The sequence below is a fragment of the Manis pentadactyla genome (genome assembly GCF_030020395.1).
Source record: "Manis pentadactyla isolate mManPen7 chromosome Y unlocalized genomic scaffold, mManPen7.hap1 SUPER_Y_unloc_3, whole genome shotgun sequence".
Classification (NCBI taxonomy): Eukaryota; Metazoa; Chordata; class Mammalia; order Pholidota; family Manidae; genus Manis; species Manis pentadactyla.
This window is the reverse complement of record NW_026644608.1, coordinates 1,280,739-1,288,296: the sequence shown is the minus strand read 5'-3', so window position 1 is coordinate 1,288,296 and position 7,558 is coordinate 1,280,739. Positions and strand designations below refer to the sequence as shown.

At 44.6% G+C, this 7,558-nt stretch overlaps 1 long non-coding RNA gene across 1 annotated transcript; it reads left to right on the top strand.

Annotated features, from left to right (window-relative positions):
- The first annotated feature begins 4,522 nt into the window (after nt 1–4,522).
- LOC130682312 (uncharacterized) lies at nt 4,523–7,358 on the top strand. The gene is made up of 2 exons (XR_008995538.1): nt 4,523–5,273; nt 6,905–7,358. It is a non-coding gene; the product is annotated as an uncharacterized LOC130682312 (long non-coding RNA).
- Nucleotides 7,359–7,558: the final 200 nt, after the last annotated feature.

The following is a 7,558-nucleotide window of genomic DNA, read 5'->3' as shown; positions in this document are numbered from 1 at the left end:
TAGATGTCTGTTATGTCCACCTGTTTTAATGTGTTGTTCAGTGTCTCTGTGTCCTTACTTATTTTCTGTCTGGTTGATCTGTCCTTCCGAGTGAGTGGAGTATTGAATTCTCCTAGAATGAATGCACTGCATTCTATACCCCTTTAATTCACTTAATATTTGTTTCACATATGTAGGTGCTCCTGTGTTGAGTGCACAGATACTTTTAATGGTTATATTTTCTTGCTGAATTAACCCCTTTACCATTATGTAATGACCTTCTTTGTCTCTTCTTACTTTCTTTGTTTTGAAGTCTACTTTGTCTGATACAAGTACTGCAATTCCTGCATTTTTCCCTCTATTAGTTGCATGAATATCTTTCCATCCCTTCACTTTTAGTCTGTGTATGTCTTTGGATTTAAAGTGAGTCTCTTGTAGGCAGAATATAGGTGGATCTTGCTTTTTTATCCATTCAGTGAGTCTATGTGTTTTGATTGGTGCATTCAGATCATTTACATTTAGGGTGATTATCAATAGGCATGTACTTATTGCCATTGCAGCCTTTAGATCCGTGGATACCAAAGGTTCAAGGTTAACTTCCTTTCTATCTAAGAGTCTAACTTAACTCACTTAATATGCTATTACAAACACAATCTTAAGGTTCTTTTCTTTTTTTCTCCTTTTTCTTCATCTTCCATTCTTTATATATTCTGTATCATATTCTGTACTCTTTGTCTATCCCTTGATTGACTTTGGGGATAGTTGATTTAATTTTGCATTTGCTTACTAATTAGCTGTTCTACTTTCTTTACTGTGGTTTTATTAACTCTGGGGACAGCTATTAAACCTTAGGAACACTTCCATCTATAGTAGTGCCTCCAAAATAGACCGTAGAGATGGTTTGTGGCAGGTAAATTCTCTCAGCTTTTGCTTATCTGGAAATTGTTTAACACTTCCTTCAAATTTAAATGAAAATCTTGCCAGATAAAGTAATCTTGTTTCAATGCCCCTCTGTTTCATTGCATTAAATATATCATGCCACTTCCTTCTAGCCTGTAAGGTTTCTGCTGAGTAGTCTGACGTTAACTTGATGGTCTTTCCTTTGTACGTGATATTATTTCTCTCTCTGGATTCTTTTAATAGTCTGTCCTTATCCTTGATCTTTGCCAATTTTATTACTATATGTCTTGGCATTGTCTTCCTTGGGTCCCTTGTGTTGGGAGATCTGTGGCCTGAGAGAGTATCTCCTTTCCCAGATTGGCGAGGTTTTCAGCAATTACCTCCTCAGATACACTTTCTATCCCTTTCTCTCTTTCTTCTTCTTCTTTTACCCCTATAAGGCGAATATTTTTCCATTTGGATTGGTCACACAGTTCTCTCAATATTCTTTCATTCTTAGAGATTTTTTCTTCTCTCTGTGCCTCAGCTTCTTTATATTCCTCTTCTCTAGTTTCTATTTCATTTATCATCTCCACCACCATATCCAATCTGCCAATCCCTCCATTGTACTCTTCAATGATTGGATCTCTGACTGGAGTTCATTCCTGAGTTCTTATATGTCTTTCCGTACCTCCAATAGCATGTTAATTACTTTTATTTTGAACTTCCTTTCAGAAGGAATCATGAGGTCCATATCTTTCTGAGAAGTTATATCAATTTTACTCTGAACCAGGTTCCTTTGGCATTTCATATTTGTATATGCCGCCCTCTAGTGTCCTGAAGCTTTACTCTTTAGAGCTGCTTAGCCCCAGAAGCAATGTCGGGGGTCACAGGGAGTGGTTTTGGTGCCTAGGAGGGAGGAAAGAGCTATTTCCTGCTTCCCAGCTGCTGTGCCTGTCTCCACTTCCGGAACTAGTGGGCCAAGCACACAGGCATAAGCCTCTATGCCTTGCGTTTGCAGTTGTTGTAGACAGATCTTCCCTCTGGCTGGCCTAAGGCCAGGTTATGGTTTGTCGGTTTGCGAGCCAGGTGAAGGCTGTGTATAATGGAGGGTGTCCCTGGAGCTGGGTAGCCAGTCAGGGAGCTGGAGCACCTGGAAATCTTGAAAGTTCCCAACCTGCTGGGCAGAGTGCACCTAGACAGTTTTGTCTACCTGTCCTTTCTCCTATGCAGTAAGCTCGGTGCAATTCTTGCCCCTTTAGCAGCCCTCCTGCTAAGGGCTTTCTTGTTAGGAAGTCTCTCAGATTGCCTGCCCTTCCTTTGTCCCAGAGCAGGTGAATATGGAGCCCTGCTTTCCACAGGCAGCAAGAATCTCAGTCACTCCAGGAATTCTACCTGTATTCGCTTTCCAATCCCCTCTCAAGAGTGTCATGAAAACACCACGACATGTAAGTTTGTGCTCCCAGAGCCAATATCCAGACTTAAGTATTCCACAGTCCCAGGTCTCCACTCCCTCCCCACTCCATTTCTCTTCCTCCAGGTGGTAAGCTGGGGTGGGGGAAGGGCTTGGGTCCCACCACATCACAGCTCTGGTATGTTACCCTGTTCTGTGAGGTCTGCTCTTTTCTCCAGGTGTATGCAGTCTGGTGCAGTCCTCCTTCCTGGTGCTTTCTCAGGATTAGTTGTATGAATTTTCATATTATATGTGGTTTTAGGAGGAAGCCTCTGTCTCACCTCTCATGGTGCCATCTTTAATCCTTATTCAAGCTCAGAGAATTTTTAAGGCAGTGCAACTACTCTGTATGACATAATGATGGAAACATGTCATTACATATTTGTCCAAATTCACAGGATGTACACCACCAGGAGTGAACTCTAAGGTGAACCATGGACCTTGGGTGATAATGACATGTCACTGTAGGTTTGTTCTTGGTATAAAATGCCCCACTCTGGTGAGTGATGCTGATAATGGGGGAGGCTGTGCATGTGTGGGGACAAGGGGTGTTTGGGAAATCTCGGTGTTTCTTAATTTTATGAACCTAAAACTGCTCTAAACAAAGTCTTTATATATATATATATATATATATATATATTAAAATCAGTAAAATCAGGAGTTTCTTTTGTGCTGTGACAGCTTTTTCAGAAAGAATGTTAGGCCAAATATTTTAGTGTTAGTCTAGGTAAGCATTCCCCATTACATTACACTGACATATAATTTCTGCTGTGAAAGGAAAATGAATTGTTTACCCAAAATGTTTAGGAAATACTAAAATAAACAAAGTTGGGCTATTTCTCTATTGCTGGAATGTCCGGGACCCTTAGAAAGCCGATGTATTATACAGGAGGTGCACCGTACAGGGTTTCCCATTCTTGACCAGAGTGAGTTTGGGGAACTCACCTGGGCAACCCTACTTCCCACACATGGTGCCTGGCAGTGAATTGGCCCTGGGTAAGCACTGGTTACTTGGCAGAGGGAAGTTGCTCTGAGCACAGAGGTGTCTTAGTTTGGATTCCATCAGCAGCAGACCCCAAATCTGCTGCAAGTAGAAATGGATGCAAGAGGTTATGTGGGAGTTGAAAGAAACACCAATGGGAATGTAGGGGACAAGACAAAAAAGACAAGGAACAAGGAAGGCAGCATGCAAAGAGCACATTATTAAGCCAGCTGTCCCAGCAGGTGCCTGGAGCTCAGTCTCCATGGGAAACTCTGCAAACCATGTGCCACAGTGGAGGGGTGAGGGGCCTGGGGTGCTCATGTCCCCCTCTCATCAGGAATTCACTCAGCAGATGCCAACCCCCAGCCCTTCTAGCTTGCCCAGGGGTTGGTAACATAGACTCCAGTGGTCAGAGGAAAACCTCAGGCAAAAAAATGTGTGTGCCTCCAGTTGGATGGCAGGTCTGTGGCATCCCAGAACATCTGCTGTAAAGATACTGTAAAGAGATGACTGGCAGATTCTGAAAACTTAAACAAAAATCTCCTAGACCTCATTTTCCAGACCCAGGAAAGAGGGAATGTCAGTTGGCTCATATATTAGACATACATGCACTTTCTGGTTAGGGATTTAAATGTGGGGCACAATCTAATGGAGACAAAATTAGACAAGGTAATAAGAGGTGAGGCCTGGGCAAGGAGGAGGCAGAGGGTGGCCATGCACAGGGCTGATATGTTGTGAAATATTAAGATATGAATCCTTAGATACACATACATAACAAATATGCATATATTGGTCTCTGCCCCCTATATTGGTTCCTGATAATAGTTAGTTTTGGCCTGAAGCCCTGGGGATTTGTGGAGGTAGGCACACCTTGGGTCCTGATGTGGTGACTTTTGGTGGGCTCCTGGGTGGGGCTGGTCATGAGGAAGGCCAAGGCATGACCAGAAGCTTAGAACTTTCAGCCTTACATCCCATTTTCCAGAGAGTGGAGAGGGGCTGGAAATGGAGTTAATAACCATGCCTCCATGATGAAGCCTCCATTAAACTCTCTGAAGTATGGAGTTGGGAAAGTTTCTGGGCTGGAGAGCACATTCACATGTCAAGGGGGTGGGACACCCCAAGTCCTCGGGACAGACCCACTGAGCTCAGGACCCTTCAAACCTTGCCTGGGTGTCTCTTCATCTGGCTGGTAATCTTTATCCTTTATCATATCCCTTACTTTGCAATAAACTAGTAAACACAAGTGTTTCTCTAAGTTCTATGAGAAACTTAGGGGGTCCTGAGAACACTGATTCATAGGTAAGTAGTCAGAATTCCAGGAAACAGCTGGCACTGTGATGGGCATCTGGTGCAGGGAGACAGTCTCATGGGACATAACTTGCAGAGCCTGATACCAGCTCCATAAAGATAGTGTCAGAACTGACTTGAATGGTAGGACATCCAGCTGGTGTCAGATAATTGGCTGGTATGGGAAGAACCCACACATTTGGTATTGGAATTGTTGTTAGTAGAGATGTAACAGAGTTTTTCCTTATACGTATGGCATCCTCACATCTGTGGAGGCTTACTCCACACTTCCTAAGCTATTTTAAGGAAAATCATAACAAAGCCCAACCCCAAAATCAAATCTCAACATCCACACAGTATTGCATCTATTTCCTTAAGTGGATGAGTCGTCCTGTTCACATTGTGTTTTCATAACTCCACCCCCACCAGATCTCATGAAGAGAAGCATCCAGCTGCATGAAGCACAAGAGAATTCTCGGGACACACGGGCATGCTGGCCCCTGACTGCCCACCCTTCCCTTATGTTACAGGAGGCAGTGCCTGGGATGCTGGGACTTCACTGTGTCCAGCCAGGGTCCCCAGCCACCACTGAGTCAGAGACGTGACTCTGAGTGACCCCGCTGAGCCTCAGGACTCTCAGCTGCAAAACAGAGACCAGAGACCCCATCACAGGCTTGTCGGGCTGAGTGGGAGGTGAGCATGGATGAGCTTCACTGACTGTAAGGTGCTGCAGGAACGTTACAGCTGTCTTATGCCTAGTAGACCCACTACCTTGACCTCAGCCAGTGAGAAGAGGTTATGCACCACAAGTCCATAGAGAACTAAACAATGATTTACAAAGGGTGAGAAGAACAGCGTTTCCAATCAACTCTACTTTTACAGGGAAAAATAAATCAAACGTGTCCTGAGGTTCCAACCATCTATAATGCTTCAGAGCACACCCCTCCCATTTTAGAATGAATCACGTCACTAATCACCAGTAGCAAAATCAAGTTCAAAGGGAGGAACGCTTGGTTGCTTCTCTCACATTTGAAAGATGAAGCACTCAATTATGTATTCTGTAATGAGCTTGTAATTCTCACAAAAGGCACATGAGGTGCCATGTGGAGAGCGTGCAGTATATTTGATGCTCCAGGACCATCCTGTGGAAGGGGGTTACTGGGTATAGAACTGGAATCGTCACCAGCACCATTCAACTGGGAGACATCCTAGAGGTAGTTCCTATCAGCACAGGGAAGGTGCAGTGGGGAGGGAAGGGCGGCCACGGCAATTACCTAGGAATTTTATTTCTTAATTATATTAGTTGTAGTGCTGTTGGCCATCTGAGAAGACTGGGATTTGTGCTGAGATGACATTTTTGAGTTGGATAGTCCCAGAAATCATGGGGCTCAACTGCTTCTTCCATATTATTTGTTGTGGGAGCATTAAACATTCCTCCCAGAACCGGCACCTTGGGTAGCAAGCCGTTATGAAAAGCCTTTCAAGTTCAAAGAGTGACAGAGCATGTTGAGGTAATCAGGACCAAGAAGTCTCCTCTCTGGGCCTAAGACCAAGCAGCAGGAATGTAAGAACTGGGTTATCACTGATTCACCCAGTGGGTGCCTGGCCAGACCTCAACCCTCAGGAAGGCATTGAATTTCTGTGCAATGAAGTGTGAATTACATTCCAATATGGTGGGCTCTGCCTACTCACAGAAGCAAAAGGAAAATGTGGTAGATATTTGCAAAATCTGCTCTCATTATTCCCCTCCCTGCACCCACACCTATGTGCAATGTGGCTTTTCAGTCCTCCTAGAAAATATCTTTTTCCTAATCCTTTCAGTCTGATCTGGCCTCATGACTTGTTTTGCCAAAAGGCCACAGCAGAGTCATCCATGCAGCCCTCCCCTGTCATGTTCAGGCCCTGCCCACCTGGGTGATAGAAGTGCTAGCCTCTGGTGTTTGCTCTGCCTCCCTGCAAGTCCCCCAGCTCCTGCTCTAACTCCCACTCTTTGTGCTCAATGGCCTTGTTCCTTTAGCCATGTTTTTTTCTGACCACAGTTCCCCCCAGTTACCTGCCCCCATTTATCTTGAACACCTGATTAAGCTCAGCTTAATTCTGCTCTTTCACCAACTCCCTCTCACACTCATGTGTTCTGGCTTGTGTCCGTGCCATGGGCAGGAACTGCTCGCCATAAAGTCACTAATGGCTCCTGAGTCCCAGTTCAGTGGCCTTGCTCTATTCTTCTTATTCAGTATCAACTGAAGTCCTTCACCTTGTTCTCTGTGACTTCCTTTCAGGAGAGTTTACTTAGGCAAGTTTCCAAAATAAACTGTATTTTACAGAATCCTTTCACTCAAGAAAGTCTCAAGGCCTGACCATGATCATAATGAGAGACTTGCCCCTTCAGCATTGCTTCCAAGTGGGAGCAGAATTCCTGGCTCCAAGGAGGCAGCCACGACATAAGAAAGGAGGTGAAGATGTGTTCAGTGTGACCCTGTGTGTCCCGGCATGTTCCAAGACAGTCTTACCCTTTCTAAAGGGTATCATCACATATGATCAGATAGACAGTAGACTCAGGAGAGCCTGAGGCCAGGTTCAGGAGTTCAGAGCAGAGCCCCAGCTCGGCCCTCAGCAGCTTCCAGCCTGCACACTACCAGGTGCTGGTCAGTGGAGTGGACACAGTGGCCAGACTGTGAACTCCTTGAAGGCAGGGTTTCTTTCTCTACTTCTTGGTATCCACAGAGACTAGCATAATGTCTACAATGTAATGGATGGTCAGTAAACATTTAAATATTTGTTAACTAAATTTTGGAAGGATGAATGAAAGATCTGCAGTTTATACATGTAAAATCTAAACCCTAATGGTCCCACCACATCCCTAAATGCCAACCATGAAAACAGGAATCCCTCGCTGTGATTTCATCCCCGCACAGATGTGTTCTTGGTGGGCGCAGAAACGCATTTCCCTGGACGTGGTGGATGGGCAGCCATGCTGA